The sequence below is a fragment of the Sus scrofa genome, chromosome 13 (genome assembly GCF_054392235.1).
Source record: "Sus scrofa isolate SSC_HxYL_T2T_F1_AM1 chromosome 13, Sscrofa_HxYL_maternal_Yorkshire_Landrace_v2.0, whole genome shotgun sequence".
Classification (NCBI taxonomy): Eukaryota; Metazoa; Chordata; class Mammalia; order Artiodactyla; family Suidae; genus Sus; species Sus scrofa.
The window spans coordinates 177,014,493-177,039,605 of NC_139395.1; the positions used below are offsets into that span (position 1 = coordinate 177,014,493).

The 25,113-nt window shown below is 35.6% G+C and overlaps 1 protein-coding gene and 1 pseudogene across 1 annotated transcript in view; one reads left to right on the plus strand and one right to left on the minus strand.

The window, feature by feature from the left end:
* Positions 1-25,113, plus strand: part of LOC146397788 (uncharacterized) — a 797,689-nt gene that overhangs the window by 698,053 nt on the left and 74,523 nt on the right. The gene's annotated exons all lie outside the window — the stretch shown is intronic.
* On the minus strand, positions 21,681-22,905 carry LOC100623392 (olfactory receptor 5AC1-like; annotated as a pseudogene).

Here is a 25,113-nt window from a genome sequence, read left to right on the forward strand (position 1 = left end):
TTCTTTTTTACATTTTAAGGTTGTATTGAAGTATAGTCGATTTACAATGCTGTGATAATTTCTGCTGTACAACAGAGTGCTTCAGTTATGTATGTACAAACATCCATTGTAAAATGTTGGGTAGAGTTTTCTGTGCTATACATATGGTCCCCGTGGGCCAATCATTCCTTAAACATCAATGTGCACATGCCAGTCCCAAACCCCCTGGCCATCCTTTCCCTACTCCACCTTTCACTTTGGTGACCAGAAGTTTTTCCAAGTCCGTGTATGATTCTATTGAAAGTCTTCACCATTTCTGTGGTAACAGTCACTGCTTGACTATCTTCCTGACTATTCCATCTCAGTCTTTTTGCTGGGTCATGTTTCTCTCTTGCCTTTAATAAGCTTGTGCTCCCCTTGGGTCTATACTTGCCATTACTCTTCTTTCATTCTAGAGTTCCCCCAGATTATCTCATCTAAATATATATTTCAGCTATCTTCCATCTGCTGGTTGCTCCACTAGATGAGAGATTCCAAACCATTTTTGGTATACATTTATATTAGCAAAATCACTTGGTGTATGTTCTAAACATATTAAATCTTAGCATAGGAATGTGGTACTGCAATTCAAGCCCTTTTAAAAATTTTTCCAAACATGTCTTGATATATTTAACACAGTTGAAGTGATCCTGTACCCAGATTCATCTGTCCAAAGAAAAATAGAATTCAAAGTTTGAGTGGGTAACAGAATAGAATGCACTCCTCAGCAAGTCTAAACTGTGAATTAAACACCCTGACATTGGAGCCAGATGACTTGGAAGACCTATTGTATTAGAGATTTCTGAGGTGGGAGGAGATATGGAGTTAATGGAAACTTTATGAAAATCTCTAATAGGATAACCATGATATATACCCTTAAGATGTGGGAGCAAGGCCATGCTTTTTCATCAGAGAAGTACAAGCTATTCAAAAATAACATCAATAACTTCTAGTATGATAAGAACCCTTCTAGAGAAAGAACTCCTGCCTTTGGAATGTCAAGTGACCAAGAGGCTAAAACTGCCTTCATGAATTGTAATTTGTCATACCAATAAGTATAGGGTTGAGTTGGTCCAGGAGCAGTTCATTGGTAGTGGAAGGTGTTGCATTAAAGATCTGAACTGAGCAAAGCCAGAGAGCATGATAGGCTGAGCAAGTAGTGGGATCAGACCTCTTTGTCATTCATCACCACTGCACTGGCATCTTCTCCTCACCCCACATCTCTGACCTCAAAAACAAGTTGGTTCTTGAACAGTCATTTTAGTACACTGATGCCATAATATATTGCTGCTATCAACTATAGTTTCACCCACGGTGAACTTGAAGTTATCAATAAGAAAGAACCCTCCCTTAGAGCAAACGTAGGATCCTCCATTTCCATTGCATAGGAAGAGATGTTGTCCAGGCTACAGATTCAAGGTAGAGGCAAACTGTTTAGATAATGGCCAGTAGCCTGTAGGAAGAAAAATGGAAAATCAGGGAGTAGGAAATCTTAGCAAGAGGCAAATGACTCAATCTACTGAAGTGTATACAAAGCATAGAGGTAGCTATACTGCATGTAAATGTCCACCTGAGAGCATCTACCATAGGAAAGCTGTCACCAAAGCTCAGGCAGTTGAGGTCATCCAGCTTTGTTCATCTCCCACCCCAGTGCTGGCAAAATGGGCACATTAAAAATGCTGTATTGGCTGGACTGAGATACAGGCATCCATAGGCCTAATACTACAGGCTCTAACTTTACTAGGTTGATCTAGCTACTGTTTCTTCCAAGCATCTAACTTGTCAGACACATTTGTTGCCCAAATATGGCAGCATCCCTCAAGATGATCAGTCAGCCACTTGGTGTCAAGTTTGCTACTATGAATGTCTTCTACCTACTCCAAAAGGGACAAAAGTTACTTTTTATTAGAATCAATATTGACAAGGTATGGGTTATCTTTCCTGTCTGCAAGGACTCAGGAAACATCACTCGCTGAGGCTGATATGATGGTGTATAACATGGCATTGGACGAGGAAATACAGTCTGTAGAAAAAGATGCAGACTGCCTTACTGGTTCTGGACATATATAATTTATATTTATATTATATGTGTGTGTGTGTATATATATATATATATATATACATATTCTAATTTTGGTTATCTTAAAATGTTTTATTTCACTGCAACTTGATTAAGCTTTTTGTCAAAAACATTGTAATCAGATCTTTAACCTTGCCTTTTAAATTTTTTTTGTCATTCATGGACAGTTAAAACAGTATTTTGAAAAACTGCCTCATCGCCCTGAAGATTCATAGAAAATACAGGTTTCTGATACCTTTTAAATCACACTACTAAACTAGGTGAGAGATGTTAAATATTTAATGGAAACTGTTGTCAAATAGGTTTATCAAATAGAATTGAGTAAACTGATGAATGTGGTTATATCTTTCTGTTTCTCTCTGAAACATTACAAGCTTTAAATCTGTGTTTTCCTATCTTTGGATGAAGATCAGATGCTCCATGACCCAAAACCAAGAAAGTAACACCAGACTATGGTCACTTATTCTTCTGAATTCCTCAGGGAATGAGTTATATTTTATCTACTAAAATTCCAGTTGTTGTTTCCTTCCACTATGTCTAATTGAGTATGTTCCACCAAAATGGCAGACCAAGAAATTGAGATCATAACCATATAAATCTCAGATTCAGGACTTGGAACTCAGGAATATTTCAAATTTGATGTCTATTCCCCAAATTGAGGAAGGACTCTGCCCCACCTCAGCAGGAAGTGGCCAGAAATATCATTGTCCTGTTCCTTGAAAGATTAAGGAGTATCAGGGTAAAGGGGATTGAAACCAAGAAGATCTCTGTGTGGGTCTCCTGGGTACAAATCCTTTCTGTGTCACCTGTTTCCTGTTTCTTGAAAACAGCCTTCATTCCACTTTCCTGACCCTCCCAGAGTTCCACATGGCAAATTCAAACAGTTGCTCATCAGGGAAGGAAGGCTGAAACAGGAGGAGCAGTCAAGAAGCAGTGGTACAAACTATAGAAATTTACCCTGACAGAACATTGTAAATCAACTATAAAGGAAAAAATAAAAATCATAAAATAAAACAAAATAAAATAAAAAGATAAAAACTTAAGGAAAAAATTTAAAGAAACAAACAGAAAATGACCTAATATCATGAAATTGAAAAATAAAAAAAAATTAAAAAATTAAGCAGTGGTACACAATCTTGAGGCAGAGATCTGGTTCCTCCTCAAGCAATATGCATAATATCTTTGAGTTCTTCTGCAGAACCAGGGCCCCTACCCAGTGGAGTGGATGGTAACTTCAGGCTGAGCACAAGATTCCTAGAGCACCACCCTGTTACCTTATCACCAACCAATCAGAAGAAAGTCACACCTGCAGCCCTTACCCCAAATTTTGTCTTCCTTTTCTGGACCCTGTAAGAACCATCCTATAAGGCCTCCTATATGGCCCCTGTCTGTTTCAACTGCTTACAAGGTTTATCTTTGACAGGGTGCAACAGTTCTAGGCTAAATTATTGTTATTAGGGTGAAAGCTGGTTTCAGACATGGAATACCTTGAATTATATTATGCGGAGAAAAACTTCTACTCTACTAGGTAGAGCAGTGCCCACTCCCTGCAGGAAATAGTTGTGGAAGAAAGAGACCTACACCTCAATTCCCAGGAAGTACCCTGAGTATGAAGTGTCTCAGAGGGGAGTTGTTAGGGAACCATTGACTGAAACTTCCCAGCTTGTCCAAACACTTGCATGAGTTGTCTCATGCCAGGAGGCCCTTATAAGGAACATCGTGCTGCCCTGAAGACTAACAGTGAGAATGTTGGAGAGACCAAGAAGAGGGAGGAGACAACCTACCTCCCAGAATCCTTTGCACTGGAATCCATGTTAGCTGAGAGGTGTGTGCCCCACCAAAAAGACCCTGAGCCAGAGAAAATGTGGGCCAACCAAGAGGATTGGCCAGAGACAACCCAGAAACTAACCTAATTCTCATAAAACCTTAGACTGCAAGCCATACAGCAGAGAAGTTCTGGTTTTCCTTACCCTGTTGCTCTCCACCAATGGTACCCCTTCTGAATAAAGACTTTTGCTTTGTCAGTGTGTGTATCTCCTTGGACAGCTCATTTCCCAGTTTGGGAAAGAGCCCATTCTTGGGCCCTGATAAGCATTCCCCTTCCTGAAACATTAAATGCTGAAAAACATGGAGAAATATTTTCTATATATATCCTAACATATATATATATATGATTTATGTACAGCTATTTTTTCAGTACACTAGGCTTTCCAGAGTGGGAAAATCTGCAATAGCATAGGAATGACAATAACACAGGTAGCAATTCTTTGCACATTATTTCCTTTTGGAGGCTCCACTTCCCAAGCTCAGGAAATTATCAGTTATACTAATTTGCTTTGAACAGGAAAGTCCACCAGTGATATAACTGAGTGCTGTTGCCAGAAGAAGAGGAACAAAGAACTAAAATTACCCTGATAGCTCCTGAGGATTCCATTGAGGAAAGCTAAGCTTTTCTACTAGGCATTATGGACTTGACCATGTATGAGAAATCCAGGTTGTCCCACAGGGCATCCCAGGCTCTGAAATCATATCATCAGTCATTGTAGATAGTTCCAGTTTTAACAATAGAAATTATACTTTATGTCACCATTTTCTATGACAGGTGACATTTCTGGCATGTTTATGAAAACTAGATTATTTATGAAATTTGATGCTCATAATGCCTGAGCTAAACACACATGATTTTGTTGAAGCCAGAGTTCTAGATTCTCTTCAGAAGCAAACCCAAGTAAAGTTGTCCTCCTCATGCAAACTTTAGCTCACATTCCAGACTCATGCCTAACTTTCCACTTTAAGCTGAAATCTGATGAGAAATCTTACCAAGCAAAAGTCAAGGGGAGGAGCAAAGGAAATTGAAAACCACTATGGTCACAGTAGGAGGTAGCCTAGGTCAGTGCTTCTCAAACTTTATTGACTGTGACTCTACTGAATATTTTGTTAAAATGCAGGTTTTCTTTCAGTAGGTCTATGTGGGCCCAAGGATTTTCATTTTTATCAAGGTGATTGTTGCCTCTGGGCAGGTGCTGTCCAGAGGGCCTTCATCACTGGAGGGATTAGATTATCAGAGAGCCTAGGCAACTGGAGAAGCACAATGTGTTAAATGTGGCTTGCCAAAAGAGAAGCAGCAGGAGCCAGATGGGGTCAGGGAGGTGAGCATATGAGGATAACACAGGGCCTTGGAAGCCAGGCCAGGGGCCTTGTTCTTTATCCCAACTTAAAGGAAAACTATTAAGGGTATTTGAACATGGTGATAATATGTTCATCTTTGCCTTTCATGTATGCATTAACAGAGAAAATGATCCATGAACATTCAGAAAAATAAACCTTAATTTACTTACTTGTAACATTTTGATTTAATATCTTAAAAGTTTTTTTAAGAATAACCTCCAACGGAAAAATGGCAAACAATATGAGGGAAAGGGGGACATATTGTTTGATAGATTCCTTAATCCTTTTCCTGTTTCTTTATTTTTTTGTGAGTGAAAGGCAAAGAAGCAGAGAAAAAGTGACATAGATAAAAGATGATTCACTGTGAAAACTCTGCAGAAGTGTTGAGCAAACAATGGGATGTACTGAGGGAGCTTTTAATACAACCAAAACTTGACTTAAATTTACTTTCAGTTGAAGGGTTTCTTGCTCAACCCTCCTGCAGAGTTTTTACAGTGAATCATCTTATATCTGTTACTTTTTCTCTACTTATTTGCCATCAGCAATGAGATCCTGCTGTGTAGCCCTGGGAACTATGTCTAGTCATTTCTGATGGAGCATGATGGAGGTTAATGTGACAATAAGAATGTGTATATATGTGTGACTGGTTCACTTTGCTGTACAGTAGAAATTGACAGAAGACTGTAATTCAACTATAATGGAAAAAATAAAAATCATTGTAAAAAAATTACTTTCAATTTAGAGTAATCATCTCTAACTCATTGCATTGCCTGTCTATGAATATAAAGATCTGTATTACTACTTCAGGCCTGGGTTTTCCTTTCAATTTCAGGTATTTTAATAAGTGGGTTTTTGTGTCTCCTGGGGTTTTAACTTGCATTTCCCCAGTGAGTAATGATATCATGTTTTTTTCTGCCTGCCCTTATCTGACATCTATAGGCCATCTTCAGTGAAGTGTCTTTTCAAATTTTGGCCATTTTTTGAGTTGATTTCTAATTTTTGAGCATTAAAAGTTCTTATATCCTACATATGTGTTTTCTCAGATATATTATTTCCTTGTATTTCCTGAAATTCTATGGCTTGTCATTTTATTTTGGCAATTTTTAAAATAGCAATACTTTATTTAATGAAGTTAATTTATCAATATTTTTTCTTTCATAGGTTGTGCCTTTGATATCATATATCTTGGTGGTACATTTAAGTTTATGATCCATTTTAAGCTCATTTTTGTATACTATTTTGATTAAAGTTCTTTTTTTGCATATAGATATCCAATTGCTCTGGCATCATTTGTTGGAAAGATTATCCTTTTCCACTGAATTACCTTTTCAGCTTTGTTCAAAATCAGCTGTTCATATAGTTATGGGCTTATTTCTGGACTTTATTCTGTTTCATTCATCTACTTATCTACCTTTACAAGAATTCCACAGTCTTGATAATAAGTTCTTTGTTTAGTAAGTTCTATGTTGAATCTTAGAATCAGATAGTGTTAGATCTCTAACTTTATACTTCTTTTTCCAAATTGTCTTGGCCATTCTATTCTTTGTATTCCCATGCCAATATTGGAATCAGTTTATCAGTTTGTACAAGAAATCCTTCTGGGATTTTGATTAAGATTTTATTAAATCTAAAAATGTTTTAGGAAGAATTGACATTTTTTCAATATTGAATCTTCCAACCTGTCTTTCTACATATTTAAGTATTCTTTAATTTCTCTTGGAAGAACAGCTTTTGTTCTTTTTCAGTTTATAGGCCTTGGACATTATTTTCAAAATTTAGCACTAAGCTTTCAAATGCTTATTATAATTGTATATAGTACTTTTAACATCAGTTCCTGAATGTTTACTACTACTATACAGGAGTGCAGTTGATTTTTTAATATTGACCTCATGTCCTAGAAACTTGCTAAACTCCTCTATTAGTTTTGGTGGCCTTTTGTGGATTCCATGGATGATACTATTATGTTTAAATTATATTTATTTATTTTTCTAATGTGGATGCTATTAAGGAAAAAGCATTCAATAACACTTATTAAAGATAGTAAGAAAGACTTCATTCAAGGGGAGGATATTTTGAGGACCTCCTCTACAGGATCTTGCAATAGGGGAGAGACATTGAGGTCAACTCTGAATATAGCATAAAAAAGTGTGTACTTACAACGAAGGAGCAGAGAGGGTGCGGTGGATGAAAAATTACCAAGAGGAAACATCAAGCATAAAGGGAATTCTGGCTAAACCCACCTGACAATATGGCTGAAGGCAGGCCAGGGTGATCACATATCACCTGGAGGATGGTGGATAAGAAGGAACATAATTATGTATCAAAGATCATCAGATATCAAGGGTAGGGGTACTGGTCAAACTGACCTAATAAGATTCTTGCTAAAATTGGACAATTCAAGGACATAATTGCTAATCCAAAAATCAGGCCCGTTTCCAAAAGAACTCAAAGCAAACTGAATAGATTTTGGTTAATGATAGAAGCTTTGTCAATATCTTCCACTCTAAAAATACTTTATTTCACAAATAAAACTGGCCATTTTAGAAATATTTGAAAATTTGATAAATACAAGGAAAATAAAAATACTTATAATCATCTAGAAATATATACTGCTAATATTTTCATATTTATCTTTTAAACTTTTCTATCATTTACTGTATGAATATATAGATATCTACATGTTTGCAGATAAGGAAATTATGCAATATGTATAGTTTCATAACTTTTTGTTCCTGCTTAATATATTGGGAGTGTTAATTCTAGAGAAAGGAATTCAAGTTCCTATTCTGATCCTTTTTGCACTTCTCTTTTTTTTCCTTCACCCAAAGTAAGGAGATATTAATGTGATGTGTGAAATGACAAGATTTTGCTGGGACCACATGGGTGGGCATAATGCACATCTAAAGGTCATATTGTGGCTTTGATTTACTGGATTTGTCTCTTCTTTTAACAGAAGTACTAAGTATCCCCAAGGCATGCTCCCTTGAAATAGGCCAGTCATCTCTTCTTCCTAACCAGAGAAATAAGGCTACCCAGAGACTTTCCTTCCAAACATGGCTAGCTCTGCCTCACTCTTTCATTTTCAAACTGGCCACCTGGTCTGCCAATGCACGCTGGCTTTGTTCACCAAAGGTTAAATTTTATCCTTTGCTACAATTTGGGTAACTTTGGCTCCATCTCTTATAATACTGGAAAAATCAAAATTCAGATTAGGCTTAATGGAGAGAAAGTTCCTTGGACTTCTTGTCTAGGTCACAATTTTCTGTCGTATTTTGACCAAAGTTTAAGTAGCAATATATTGTACTTTGCTTTCTTTTCCCTGAACTCATACCTTTCTCTGAGACATCTAAAAGAGTATTTAGGTACTTTTCCCAAAAAACTCCTAGAGGATGATTTAGCTCTTTCTGCTTATCTGTTTTATATAAAATATATGGACTGGGCTTTATTTTTTTTTCATTTGAAAAATTGAATTAAACTTTCAAACTTTAAAAAAGCATATGAGGAGTGCCCTGGTGGGTTGAGTGGGTTGCAGATAGAGTGTTGTCACTGCTGTGGTTCGGGTTTGATCCCTTGCCTGGAAACACCCATATGCCATGGGCTTGGACAAGATTTTTTAAGAAGCATGTGAGTATTCAAGTTATCTATTTACTCTTAAACAAGCTTTGATAGTTTGTGTTTTATCCAGGGAATTTTCTGGGTTCATCTAGACTGACAAATTTTCAGACATAAAAATGTTCAAGATATTTATTTGTTGTCCTTAAAACACTATAGCATATGTAATGATGTTCCTCTTTCTATTCTGATGTCTGCCTTTTCTGTCATTTAATGATTGAAATTTTTTCTCTCTTTTCTTGGCCACTTTGGCTACAAGTTTGTCAATTTAATTAACCTTTTCAAATAACCAGCTTTTCCTGTATTGATTTTTCTCTATTATTTTTATTTCAATTTAATTGGTTACTGCTCATATTTATTATTTATTTCTGCGTATTTTGGGGTAAATTTGCTCTTATTTTTATGATGTATTAATGCGAAAGCTGAGAACATTGATTCAATCCTTTCCTCTTTTCTAATGTATTTAATGCTATAGATTTCTCCATAAACTCTCTTATAACAATAGCCCATGTGGTTGTTTATTTTATTTTCATTTAAATTGAATTGAAAATATATTATTTGCCTCGTGACTATTTTCTTGATCAATGAATATTTAAAAAGATGTATTTCTATTGCTTAATAGAGATTTTATACACACCTTCTCTTATTGATTTCTAATTTAACTATGTTATGGTTTATATTTTGTATGAATTCAATTATTTTAATTTTTTATTTTTTAATTTTACAGCATTTTTATTACTCAGTTACTTTTATAGTTGTACAATGATCATAACAACCAAATTTTATAGCATTTCCAACCCAAACCTCCAGCACATCCCTCCACCCCCTAACCTGTCTCATTTGGAAAACGTAAGTTCTTCAAAGTCTGTGAGTCAGTATCTGTTCTGCAAAGAACTTCATAGTGTCATTTTTTTAAATCCCACTCATGTAAGGGATCGCATTTGATGTTGGTATCCACTGTCTGACTTGATGATAATATCTAGGTCCATCTATGTTGCTGAAAATGCCATTATTTCTTTCTTTTTAATGGCTGAGTAATATTCAATTGTGTATACGTACCACTCTTCTTTATCCACTCCTCTGTCGATGGATGTTTTGGTGGTTTCCATGTCTTGTTTGTTATATATTGTGCTGTAATGAACACTGGAGTATGTGTATCTTATCAAGTCATGGTTTTCTTTGGATAGATGCCCAGGAGTGGGATTGCTGGATCAAATGGTATTTCTATGTTTAGTTTTCTGAGGAATCTCCATACTGCTTTCCACAGTGGTTGCACCAATTTACATTCACACCAACCTATTAAGGGTTCCTTTTTCTCCACACCCTCTCCAGCACTTATTGTTTGTAGACCTTTCGATGATGGCCATTCTGGCTGGTGTAAGGTGGTACCTCATAGTGGTTTTGATTTGCATTTCTCCAATAATGAGTGATGTTGAACATCTTTTCATGTGTTTTTTGGCCATCTATATGTCTTCTTTGGAGAATTGTATGTTTAGATCTTCTGCCCATTTTTTAATGGGTTTGTTTGTTTTTTTGGTATTGAGCTGCAGAAGAAGTTTATAATTTTTGGAGATTAATCGCTTGCCAGTTGCTTCACTGGCACATAAATTCTCCCATTCTCTGAGTTGTCTTTTTCTATTGTTTAGGGTTTCCTTTGCTATGCTGAAATTTTAGGTTTATTTAAGTCCTATTTGTTCATTACTGTTTTTACTATCATTACTCTAAGAGGTGAATCTGAGAAGATGTTGCTGTCGTTTATGTCAGAGAGTGTTTGGCCTATGTTTTCCTCTAAGAATTTTATACTATCTGATCTTATATCTAGGTCTTTAATCCATTTTGAGTTTATTTTTGTGTATGGTATTAGGAAGTGTTCCGATTTCATTCTCTTCCATGTGACTGGTCCAGTTTTCCCATCACCACTTATTGAACAGGCTGTCATTTCTCCATTGTATATTCTTGCCTCCTTTGTCATAGATTAGTTGACTGTAGGTGTGTGGGTTTAATTCTGGGCTTTCTATCCTGTTCCACTGATCTATATTTCTGTCTTTGTGCCAGTACCATATAGTTTTGATGACTACTGCTTTGAAGTATAGTCTGAGGTCCAGGAGCCTGATTCCTCTAGCTCCATTTAGCTTTCTCAGGATGTCTTAGGCTATTCTGGGTCTTTTGTGCTTCCAAACAAACCTTGAAATATTTTGTTTGAGGTTTTGAAAAATGTTCTTGGACCCGATGGCTTCACAGGTGAATTCTATCAAACATATAAAAAGGAATTTGTGTCCATTTTCCTTAAACTCTTTCAAAAGGTTGAAGAAGGAATACTCCCAAAGACATTCTATGAGGCCACCATCACCCTCATTCCAAAACCAGACAGAGATAACACCAAAAAAGAAAACTATCACCCAATATCATTGATGAATATAGATGCAAAAATTCTCAACAAAATCTTAGCCAACCGAATCCAACAACATATCAAAAAATTATACACCATGACCAGGTAGGGTTCATCCCATGTTCACAAGGATGGTTCAACATATGCAATTCAATCAACGTCATACACCATATTAACAAAAAAAAAAAGTCAAAAAATAATATGATCATCACAATAGATGCAGAGAAAGCATTTAACAAAGTCCAACATCCATTCATGATCAAGACCCTCGCCAAAGTGGGTATAGAGGGAACACTCCTTAATATAATCAAAGCCATTTGTGATAAACCCACAGCAAATATAATACTCAATGGGGAAAAACTGAAATCCCTCTCACTCAACTCTGGAACAAGACAGGGATGCCCAGTCTCACCACTGCTCTTCAACATAGTTTTGGAAGTCCTAGCCACAGCAATTAGACAAACAAAAGAAATAAAAGGCATCCATATAGGAAGAGAAGAGGTAAAACTGTCACTGTATGCAGATGACATGATACTGTACATAGAAAACCCTAAGGACTCAACCCAAAAACTACTTGAACTGATTAATAAATTCAGCAAAGTAGCAGGATATAAGATTAACATTCAGAAGTCAGTTGCATTTTTGTATACCAGCAATGAAATATTAGAAAAGGAATACAAAAATACAATACCTTTTAAAATTGCAGCTCACAAAATCAAGTACCTGAGAATACCCCTGACCAAAGAGATAAAGGACCTATATGCCGAGAACTATAAAACTTTAATCAAAGAAATCAAAGAAGATGTAAAGAAATGGAAAGATATTCCATGTTCCTGGATTGGAAAAATCAATATTGTAAAAATGGCCAGACTACTCTAAGCAATCTACAGATTCAATGCAATCCCTATCAAATTACCCATGACATTTTTCTCAGAACTAGAACCATCCAAACATTTATATGGAACAACAAAAAACCCAGAATCGCCAAAGCAATCCTGAGAAACAAAAACCAAGCAGGAGGCATAACTCTCCCAGACTTCAAGAAATACTACAAAGCCACAGTCATCAAGACAATGTGGTACTGGTATCAAAACAGACAGACAGACCAATGGAACAGAATAGAGAACCCGGAAATAAACCCTGACACCTATGGTCAATTAATCTTTGACAAGGGAGGCAAGAACATAAAATGGGGAAAAGACAGTCTATTCAGCAAGCATTGCTGGGAAACTTAGACAGCTGCATGCAAAGCAATGAAACTAGAAGACACCCTCATATCATACACAAAAATAAACTCCAAATGGCTGAAAGACTTAAATATACGACAGGACACCATCAAACTCCTAGAAGAAAAGATAGGCAAAACACTCTCTGACATCAACCTCATGAATATTTTCTCAGGTCAGTCTCACAAAGCAAGAGAAATAAGAGCAGAAATAAACCAATGGGACCTCATCAAACTGAAAAGCTTTTGCACAGCAAAGGAAACCAAAGAGAAAACAAAAAGATGAATTACATAATGGGAGAAAATAGTTTCAAATGATGCAACTGACAAGGGCTTCATTTCAAATACACAAACAACTTATACAATTCAATAGCAAAAAACCAGTCAATCAATGGAAAAATGGGCAAAGGACCTGAATAGACATTTCTCCAAAGAAGATATACAGATGGCCAACGAGCACATGAAGAAATGCTCAACATCGCTGATTATAAGAGAAATGCAAATCCAAACTACCATGAGATACCACCTCACACCAGTCAGAATGGCCATCATTAATAAGTCCACAACTAACAAGTTCTGGTGGGGGTGTGGAGAAAAGGGAACCCTCCTGCACTGTTGGTGGGAATGTAAGATTGTACTACCACTATGGAGAACAGTATGGAGGTATCTTAGAAATCTATACATAGAACTTCCATATGACCCAGCATTCCCACTCTTGGGCATGAATCTGGACAAAACTCTACTTAAAAGAGACACATGCACCTGCATGTCCACTGCACCACTATTCACAATAGCCAGGACATTGGAAACAACCCAAATGTCCATCAACAGATGATTGGATTCGGAAGATGTGGTATATATACACAATGGAATACTACTCAGCCATAAAAAAGAATGACATAATGCCATTTGCAGCAACATGGATGGAACTAGAGACTGTCATACTGAGTGAAATGAGCCAGAAAGACAAAGACAAATACCATATGATATCACTTATAACTGGAATCTAATATCCAGCACAAATGAACATCTCCACAGAAAAGAAAATCATGGACTTGGAGAAAAGACTTGTGGCTGCCTGATGGGAGGGGGAGGAAGTGGGAGGGATTGGGAGCTTGGGCTTATCAGACACAACTTAGATTTACAAGGAGATCCTGCTGAGTTGCATTGAGAACTTTGTCTAATACTCATGTTGCAATAGAACAAAGGGTGGGGAAAAAATGTAAATGTAATGTATACATGTGAGGATAACTTGATCCCCTTGCTGTACAGTGGGAAAATTTTAGAAAATAAATAAATAAATAAAAGAAAAATTTGATAATTTGGTAATTTGATAGTCATTGCACTGAATTTGTAGATTGCCTTAGACAGATAATCATTTTTACAATATTGATCCTTCCAATGCAAGACAATGGTATGTCTTTCCATCTGTTTGTGTCATTTTTTCTTTCACTCATCAGTGTCTTATAGTTTTCAGAGTACAGATCTTTTGTCTCTTTAGGTAGGTTTACTCCAATAAAATTCCAAAGTATTTTATTCTTCTTGATGTGATGGTAAATGGAATTGTTTCCCTAATTTGACTTCTTGATTTTTTGTAGTTAGTATATAGATATGCAGTAAATTTGTGTGTATTAATTTTGTATCCTCTGACTGACAAATTCATCAATGAGCTCTAAAAATTTTCTGGTAGAAAAATTTAGGATTTTCTAGGTATAGTGTCTTTAGGATTCTCTATCATGTCATCTGCAAATAATGCTAGTTTTACTTCTTCCTTTCCAATTTGGATTCATTTTATTTATTTTTCTTCTCTGATTGCTGTGATTAGGACCTCCAAAATTATGTTGAATAGTACTGGTGAGAGCAGACATCCTTGTCTTGTTCCTGATCTCAGTGGGAATTCCTTCAGCTTTTCACCATTGAGAATGATGTTAGCTCTGGGTTTGTCACATATGGCCTTTATTATGTTGAGGTAGGTTCCCTCTATGCCCACTTTCTGAAGGGTTTTTATCAGAAATGGGTGGTAGATTTTGTCAAAGGCTTTTTCTGTGTCTATTGAGAGGATCATATGTTTTTTATTCTTCAGTTTGTTAATGTAGTGTATCACCCTGATTGATTTTGTGGATATTAAAGAATCATTGCATCCCTTGGATAAATACCACTTGATCATGACGTACAATCCTTTGAATGTATTGTTGGATTTGATTTGTTAATATTTTGTTGAGGATTTTTGCATCTCTGTTCATCAGTGAAATTGGCCTGTAATTTTCTTTTTTTGTTGTATCTTTGTGTGGTTTTGGTATCATTGTCATGATGGCCTCATAGAAAGAGTTTGGGAGTGTTCCTTCCTCTGTGATTTTCTGGAATAGTTTCAGAAGGATAGGTGTTAGCTCTTCTCTAAATGTTTGATAGAATTTGCCCATGAAGCCATCTGGTCCTGAACTTTTGTTTCTTAGAAGTTTTTAAATCACAGTTTCAATTTCAGTTCTTGTGATTGATCCATTCATTTTTTTTCTATTTCATCTTGGTTTAGACTTGGAAGAGTGCACTATTCTAAGAATTTGTCCATTTCTTCTAGGTTTCCCGTTTTATTGGTGTATAGTCACATTTAGTAGTCTCTTACGATCCTTTGTATTTCTGTGATGTCTGTTGTTACTTCTACTTTTTGATTTCTAATTTTATTGATTTGAGACCTCTCTTTTTTTCTTGATATGTCTGGTTAAATATTTATCGATTTTGTTGATCTTTTCAATGAACCAGCTTTTAGTTTCATTGATTGGTTCTGTGGTTTTCTTCTTTTCTATTTCATTGATTTCTGCTCTGATCTTTATGATTTCTTTCCTTGTAATTTTGGGTCTTGTCTGTTCTTCAGCTGCTTTAAATGTAAATTTAGTTTGTTTATTTGAACTATTTCTTGTTTCCTAAGATAGGCTTGTATTGCTATAAATTCCCTCTTAGAATGGCTTTTACTACATCCCATAGGTTTTGGAGTGTTGTATTGTTGTTGTAATTGCTTCTAGGTATTTTTAAATTTCCTCTGATTTCTTCAGTGATCCATTGGTTGCTTAGTAGCATGTTGTTTAGTCTCCACGTATTTGTGCTTGCAGTTTTTTTCTTGTTGATTTCCAGTCATACAGTTTTGTGGTCAGAAAGGATGCTTGATATGATTTCCTTTTTCTTAAAGTTACCGAGTCTTGATTTGTGGCCCAAAATGTGATCAGTTCTAGAGATTATTTCATGTGAACTGGAGAAGAATATTTGTTTGCTAATTTTGGATGGAATGTTCTATAAATATCTGTTAAGTCCATCTGGTCTAATGCATCATTTATTGACTGTGTTTCCTTGTTGATTTTCTACCTGGACAGATCACCTGGAAAGTAGGGTGTTAAAGTCCCATGCTATTATTGTGCCATTGTCAATTTGGCCTTTTAAGGTTGTTAGCAGTTGCCTTATATATAGAAGTGATCCTATTTTGAGTGCATTTATATTACAATTTTTATATCTTCTTCTTGTGCCATTGTCAATTTGGCCTTTTAAGGTTGTTAGCAGTTGCCTTATATATAGAAGTGATCCTGTTTTGGGTGCATTTATATTACAATTTTTATATCTTCTGGGATTAATCCTTTGATCAGTATGTAATGTCCTTCCTTGATTCTTATAATATTCTTTATTTTAAGGTATATTTTGTATGATATGAATATTGCTACTCCAGCTTTCTTTTGATTCCCATTTGCATGCAATATTTCCTTCCATCCTCTCACTTTCAATTTGTATGTGTCCCTAGAAGTGAAGTGGGTCTCTTGAAGACAGCATATATATGGATCTTGTTTTTGTATCCATTTGGTCAGTCTATGTTTTGGTGGGGCATTTAGTCCCTTATATTCAAGGTAATTATTGATATGTATGTTCTTATTGCCCTTTTATTAAGTGTTTTGGATTTGTTTTTGTTGCTGTTTTTTCTTCCCTTCTGTTGTTATCTCCTCTTGTGGTTTGATGACTATCTTTAGTGTTCTATTTGAGTTGATTTTTCTTACCTGTGTGTGTATCTAATGTATATTTTTGGTTTGCATATATATATATGAGATGGTTTAAGCTGTTTGTCTGTTAATTGCAGGTGAATCTCCAGGGTCCTTTGTTTGTATCCTCCTCTTCTCACAGTTTCTGATTTTGGTAGCATATTTGTCTGTGGATGATTTCCTACCTCTGCTGTCTATATGCCTTTACATGTGAGCCTTGCAATTTGTGGTATTTTTGTTTCTAGTTTTGGCCTTTTCTTTTCTGCCTTAAGTATTTCTTAAGTGTTCCTTAAGTATTTCTTATAAAGTTGGTCTAGTGTTGTTGACTTCTCTTAGCTTTTGCTTATCTGTAAAGCTTTTGATTTCTCCTTCAAATCTGAATGAGAGCCTTGCTGGATAAAGTAATCTTTCTTGGAGGTTTTTTCCTTTCATCACCTTAAGTATATTGTGCCACTCCCTTCCAGCTTACAAAGTTTCTGCTGAAAAATATGCCAATAACTTTAAAAGGGTTCCCTTGTGTGTTATTTTTTTCTTTCTTTTCCCAACCTGCTTTTAGTATTTTTCTTTGTCTTTAATTTTGGTCAGTTTGATCAATATGTGTCTCAGGGTGTTTGTCCTTGGGTTTATTTTATCTAATACTTGTTGTGCTTCTTGGATTTGAATGGGTGGTTCCTTTCCCATGTAGGGAAGTTTCTGGCTATTATCTCTTCAAATGATTTTTCTGCCCCCTTTTCTCTCTTCTCCTTCTTGCAGCCCTATAATCCAGATATTGGTACATTTAATGTTGTCCCACTCTATTCTGAGACTGACTTCATTTCTTTTCAATCTTTTTTCTATTTTCTGTTCCACACCAGTGATTCCCATTTGTCTGTCCTCAGCCTCACTTATTTTTTTCTTTTGCCTCCTGTATTCTGCTCTCAGTTGCTTCTAATAAATGTTTTATTTCAGTTATTGTATTTTGCATTTCTGCTTGCTTAAGTTTTAAATCTTGTATTTCTTGGCTCAATATTTGCTGTAAATTATCACTCTTTGCTGCCAGTCTGTTTCCAATGTCCTGCATCATCTTTACTATCATCAGTCTAAGGTCTTTTTCCTGGAGGCTGATAATCTCCAGATCACTTAGCTAGGGTTTTTTCCTTTCTCCCTGATGTGAGTTATAGTTCTCTGCCTTTTCATTTTTATATCTTTCTGGTTTGGTATCCATCTTGCAGCCAATAGATTTGCAGCCTCCGTTGCTTCTGATGTCCTCCACCCTTGTGGCTGAAGTTGGTAAGGGGGCTTGCTGTAGGCTTCCTGATGGGAGAGACTGCTCACTGGTGGGTGGGGCTGATTCCTAATCCTCTAGTGGGTGGGACTTTGTCTCTGGGTGAGATTAGAGGCAGCTGTGTGCCTGGAGGATCTTTCAGCAGCCTGTTTACTAATGGGTGGGGCTGTGATCCCAGCTGGATTATTTTTTGGCCTGCTATTCTCAGAGCAAGTAGGTGAGGCCAGACTTTCCCAAAATGGCAACCTCCAGAGGAACACATAGTGATGAATATTCCCAGGAGCTTTTCTTGCAATGTCCTCCCCTCACAGCAAGCCCCTGTTTTCCCAGGAGTTCCTCCAAGAATTGCAGTCAGGTCCAGCCCAGATTTCCATGGAGTCTCTGCTTTGCCCTGGGACCCAGCACACACAAAAGCTTGTGTGTGCCTTTCAAGAATGGCATCACCATTTTCCCCAGTCCGATGGAGCCCCTGAGCACAAGCCCCACTGGCTTTCAATGTCATATGCTCTGGGGCTCTTTCTCCCAATGCCAGATCCCCAGCTATGGGGACCTAATGTGGGGCTCAGAACTCTCACTCCTGTAGGTGTGTCTCTGTGATACAGTTACTTTCCAGTCTGTGGGCTTCCCACCCAGCAGGTATAGGGTTACTTATATTGTGTAATCACCCCAACTACCACTTGATGTGGCCTCCTCTTTGTCTTCTGGAGTAGGATGTCTTTTTGAAAGTTTCCAGTACATTTTATTGAAGGTTGTTCAGCATTTTGTTACAATTTTGTTGTTTTTATGAGAGAAGGTGAGGACCAGCCCTTCTATTCCACCATCTTAATCCCACTTTAGGGTTGTTTTAATTTTTTAATCTTTAAAAATATATTTAAAACCAACTTGGAGTTTAAATGAAAAATTATCAAATATGCTTATGCTATTATATTCAAAAACTTGGTATCGGTACAAAATGCGTTAGATACTGGGGGGGTCTTTATTTTATTTTTTTAATTGAGGCATAGTTGTACAGTATTACATGTTTCAGGTGTACAACATATTCATTCACAATTTTTAAAGATGATACACCCTTTATGATTTGAAAAATATTGTCTATATTCCCTTGCCATACAATATATCATTGTAACATTTATTTTATTCATAGTGGTTTGTACCTCTTAATCTTCTACACTTATTTGTCATTCCCTCTCCCCTTTCCTCTTCCCACTGGTAACCACTCATTTGTTCTTTATATCTTTGTGTCTATTTCTATTTTGCTAAAGTCACTGGCTCTCTCTCACATTTAGATTCCATATATGTGATATTATATGGTATTTGTTTTCATCTGTCTGACTTATTTCACTTAGCATAATGCCCTTCAAGTCTATTTATGTTGGTACAAATGGCAAAGTTCCATTTTTTCTTTTGCTGTGTACTATTCCACTGTGTGTGTATACCATATCTTTTTCATTAATGGACTCTTACATTGCTCCTTTGTCTTAGCAGTTGTAAATACTGTTGCTTTGAACCTTGGGGTACATACATCTTTTGGAATTAATGTTTTTCTTTTCTTTAGATACATACCCAGAAGTGAAATTTCTGGATTGTATGGTACTTCTATTTTATATTTAAGTTTTTTGAGGACCCTCCATTCTGTGTTCCACAGTGGCTACACCAATTTACATTCCCACCAATAGTAAATGAGGGTTTTCTTTTCTCCACACCCTTGCCAACATATGTTATCTGCATTCATTTTGATGACAGCCAATCTGGTAGGTGTAAGGTGATAACTCATTGTGGTGTTGATTTGCATTTCTCTGATGATTAACAGTGTTGAACATCTTTTCATGTACCTATTAGCCACTTGTATATTTTCTTTGAATAACTTCTATTCAAGCTGTGGACTCAGGGGGTCTTAAAGTAGCCTGCCTACTGGTCTGTGGTGCTATTTTGCTGCAGTCTCAAAACAGAATATGCTCCTTTGGCTCTCACAGGGTGATTCTCTTCTACGTTGGAGCTTCTGTAAAATTCTGATGTCCAGGGACCCCTCTGGGTTTTGCTCTAGCTTCATCTCATCCTGCTTCATGGCACCAGGAAGCAACACAAGGCTTGGGGCAGGGCCGCTCAGGGTGCTTCAACTCTGGTCTCAGACTTGTTTTCAGGCTGAGAAGTCTCCAGCCCCCATAAGGATCCACCCCTATTCCAACCTTAGGGACCAACCACCCCATCTCCCTGCAGATCTCCCAGACCACTGGGTCCTCAGGACCCCAAAATCTTCAGCCACTTTTTGACACATTCTCAATTCCTGACCCATATGGAAAGGGGCCCAGAAGAGGGACATTGGAAGCCCAGCCAGGTGAGAGTCAACCTAGCCCAACTCTAACCCTCCTGGCATCACCTACACATACCCCTATATCTGTGGGCGTAGAAAGACAAGATTGAAAGCTAATAAATGTCCCACAATGGCAAAGAGACAAGATTGAAAGCTAATAAATGTCCCACAATGGCAAAGAATATCACCCAAGATGGTAATTTGGACCACATTAATTTTGGACATTATTTTTTGTTAGATAAAATTCTGAGTTGGCAGGTCTTACCCACCACAATTTGAAATATGTCACTGAATTACTCAGTTATCTTCTGGCCATGGACACTTCCCCCCCTCTGGCTTCCTTCAAAGATTTTTTCCCTGATTTTTAACTACTTCAACATAATGCATCCAGGTTTTTTGTGTGTGTTTTTATTTTATTGTGATTTGGTTTTTGTTTGTTTTGATATATATTCTACTTCATGTTCTATGTACTTCCAGGATCTTTGTTTGATAATTTTCATTATCTTTTAAAAATTCTTGACCATAATATTTTGAAATATTTTTTCTGCCCCACTCTCATTCTTTTCCTCTCAGATTCTGATTAAACATGTTAGATAACTCGATAGTGTTTTACAGTACTTTAATATTCTGTTTTGTTTTTATTCTCTTCTTGCATCCTCCTACCTTGCATACCTGTTGCATCTATACAACAGGTTTTCTGTATACATGATTCTTCCTTTTAATTCTTCCTTACTGCTCAGCAATATCAGGTTGTCATTTGGGGAGTTTGCAACAGCAGTGGGTAGCCAATGATATTACAAATTCAAGCAAATTATACATTTACTACTTTAGATTTCCTTTAAATTTAGAAAATGTCCAAAAGAAAAAGTTACTACACATTTCTTACAGAGTAGTTAATGAAAGAAAAATAAATATTTCACTGCAAGCTTTTATTATCATTTCAGAAGTGAAAACAGTTTCATAGTAGCCTTTACCCAAATTAAGAAACATTGTATCATGTAATTGCCAAAGTAAATTATTATTACTTAAATAGTAAGCATACAAGATACCATTAGAGGGAAGATTATGTAAATTTATGTTTCTGCTTCATTAAACATGTAAAGATTAATACAGTAGAATAGGCTGCCAATATCTGAGGAAATATATTTTGAAATCCTTTAATATTTACATATTCTTGATTTACCAATATTTCCTATAATTTCCCTGATAAAATTCACTGTTTATTTGCAAATATTTGAGCCATATTCAATATGCCACTTTTTATTTTATGCCGTCTTCCACTCTTCTCCGGTAAAATCCACCAATCTCTTATATTCTATGCTTTTTAAACATTTTCTGCAATACAAAGAAATTTTTCTCTTCATGGAGAATCTCCAACAAGTTACTTCATCTTACTCTCCAAACAGTTGAGAAGCAGCAAGAATTTCTTGTATTCACTCCATCACACCAACCTTAAACAAAGAAACATGAAAATATCTGCCACAGTAAAATTACCAAACTACTGTATCTAATTTAGAGTCAAAAGTATGCAAAGTCTATATCCATAATTTTTAAAAGAGTGCTCTATTTTCCTTAAAAATCCAGTTGTGATATGAAGACCTCCTTCACTGAAACTAATATCCATTGAAGCTGACTTTTCATCACTTAGGGCTCAGAAAACTGCCTTAGACATTGACCTCTGTTAAAATTATAAAGCCAAGGCTAATTTGCATAATTACAGATGCCTTGTATTTTGCAATGTTTGAAAAGAAAAAATTTGAATTTTGCCTTAAGAACTGTTTATTTTCATTATTCTCCTCAAGGCACCTATAACCTCTTTGTTCCTCAGACTGCGAATAAAAAGATTTAGCAGAGGAATTATAATTGTATAAAATAAAGAATATATTTTATCCTGATTTTCACATGGTCCAGACCCAGGAAGCACATACATGAGGAAGAGAGTGCCATAGAACAAGAAAACAGAGAGCAGGTGGGCACTGCATGTGGAGAAAGCTTTGCTCCTGCCCTTTGCAGACTTCTTTTTCAGGATGGCAAAGAAGACATAGGAGTAAGAGAGAATGATACTCATAAAAGTGAAAGACTGTATAAAGACTGAGAATAGAAAAATCAGGAGCGTATTGACTCTGGGGTCAGTACAGGAAACCTTAAATAGCTGTAAAATTTCCCAGTGGAAGTAATGTATTAAATTGGACCTGCAGAAAGTTAATCTAAATAGTAAACCCACATGCATCATGGGATGGAGAAACCCAATAATATAAGAAACACCTAATAATTGAGTGCAGAAAACATTGGCCATCACCACTGGGTAAAGCAAGGGGTTGCATATGGCTACATAGCGATCATAGGCCATCACCATCAGAAAGAAACATTCTGTATTTGCACTGGAAGCAAAAATATAAAATTGGGAGATACACTCAATGAGGGATATCAAATGATTCATAGATAAGAAACTCATGTTGCAACAGAAGAAAGGGTGGGGAAAAAACTGTAATTGTAATGTATACATGTAAGGATAACCTGACCCCCTTGCTGTACAGTGGGAAAACAAAAAAAAAAGAAAAAAAAAAAAAGAAATTCATGAACATCTTGGGAGTCACAGAAGTTGAAGAACAGGCATCCACAAAGGCTAAGCTTCACAAGAATAAGTACATTGGGGTGTGAAGATGGGGGTCCTTCCAGATGAGAAAAATCAGTCCAAGGTTGCCCACCAAAGTGGTGAGGTAGATGACCAAGAACACCAGGAAAAAGGGGACCTGAAGCCCTGGAAGATCTGTAAGTCCTGTGAGGACAAACTCAGTCACCAATGTCTTGTTTTGCTCCATTATATTCACTCAGGCTATTACTGCAGTGAAAGAGTAGATGAAGAAGACAGTCGTTGAAAAACTATGAACATAATCACATTTTATTTGAAAAAAATGCATTTTCCTTGTTTATGTATCACCTTTAATTAGAACATTTACCTCTTGTCCTAGAATAAATATTCTTTACAAACAATAAGTATTCGGAAAACTAGTCCTATTAATTGGGGGGGTATGAATACACACACACACACACACACACACACACACACACACACACACAGAGTAATGATTTCATGTCTTGTATAAGAGACGTGAGCTTATTTTGTAATTTGGAAAATTTTATTGCAATTTAATCTCTTATCTAGAAATCTAATATAAATATAAGAATAGAATCAAGCTGTTTAAATATGCAGTGTAATAATTATCAAAACAAATAGCACACATTCTAAATAATAATACAGCATCTCTTTAAATTAAGAACAGATTGAAATTATTATGAAGCATTATCTTAGAAACTGTAATGGATCAAACATATCAAAATTAAGTAAAGTAATATAATAAATATAATAAAATATGAAAAGAATTGTAGGAGATAAATTCATGTTTTGCTAGTTTTGCTATTTTTATTTTGCTATAATTAGACAAATAATATTTTAGCTTTCTTAAGTACAAAATGTAGAATGAATCATAATCACTAGATTTTACTGTATAAATAATAACAAACAAAAAAGAGAAATAAGAGGGAAGATTTCAGTTATTATAGTCATAACACTTCAAAATTCATTGAAATAAATTTAATATATGAATAAAAATTTATATAAAAAATTTACAAAAATTTACCATATGGCAATTTCTGAAAAAATATTCAAAATACGTTCTTAGATGAAAATACTTAGTATTATAATATTTCACTATAGTTGAAATTAGTTTCAATTAGAATCTTAATCACTTTTTAATGTAACAACATAGGCATAAAATTCATATAAAATAAAATTATTTTGAAGAGATAACAGAAATATGAACAGTAAGAAAATCAAATATACAGCAGTAACATTAAAACATACAGCCACTCCATAGAATATGACATGGCATAGAAGTAGAGAAGTATAATAGTAAAACAAAACAAAGATTCCAAAGCATATTCAGGTATATATTGGAATTTAATACATTACAGGAATGCTTTTTCAACTGAGAAAAATAATGATTTATTCCAATAAATGGTATGACTGTATTTGCCTACCCATCAGAAAAAAGTAAGAATGGCTCCCTTTCCTATGCCTACTTCAAAATTGGTGCCAAATAAAGCACTTAAGGAGTGACTTGGATTTGATCCCTGGCCAAGAAAAAGGACTTTTTTAAAAGTTGAAAAAATAATGAAACAAAAGAAGTAATTAAAACATTCTAAGAAAATTTATGAAAAATATAATTTAAACGTATTTTTAAAATCTTTGACTAATATAAAAAACCATCAATTATAAGGAAATATATAGGTATATTTAATCTAATACTTCATGAAAATGGAGTATATATTGAATCTACAACAAAGTGAAAGATGAATAAAACTTAGGAAGAAATGTGTGCAATTAATAGGTGAAATATCAATACCTATCACATACAAAAAATATTACAAGTTGATAAGAAAATTTGAATAATTCAATAGAAAAGTGAAAATGGAACTGAATGAGCAAGTCACAGAAAAATGTCCACACATTGAAAAAATGTAAGAAAAGTTGCTCACCTTCCCCAATACTTAAAATGCACAAATAAAATAACAGTAAGACCAAACTTCACTCCAGATTAGCAAAATTTATTGCTTAGTGGAATTTGGAAAAGGCAACTCTCACACTTAATTGTGAGAATATAAATGATTAAGCCTTTTAAAAACAATTTTTCAGTCTTTTAAAAAATAAAAATACACTTACTCTTCAACCCAGCAATGCATGTCTGCAATTCATTCTATAGCAATAACCTATCGTTCATAGGAAGAAAATTCTACTGCAGCATTGATCATGGTGGCAAAAGCCTGGAGCTAATATAAAAACTAATCAGGATGAAGAAATGGTTGAGCAAATCCTGGTATAATCATAACAGTCAGTTTCGTGGCAGCCATTTCAAAATGAGTTTCTGCTCTACCAGTTTACTTAAGGAAAATTTCACAATTATTAGGGAAATGAGAAAGGTTAAGATGCACAAAACTATATATGAGATAATCATATTAAACAAACAAATAAT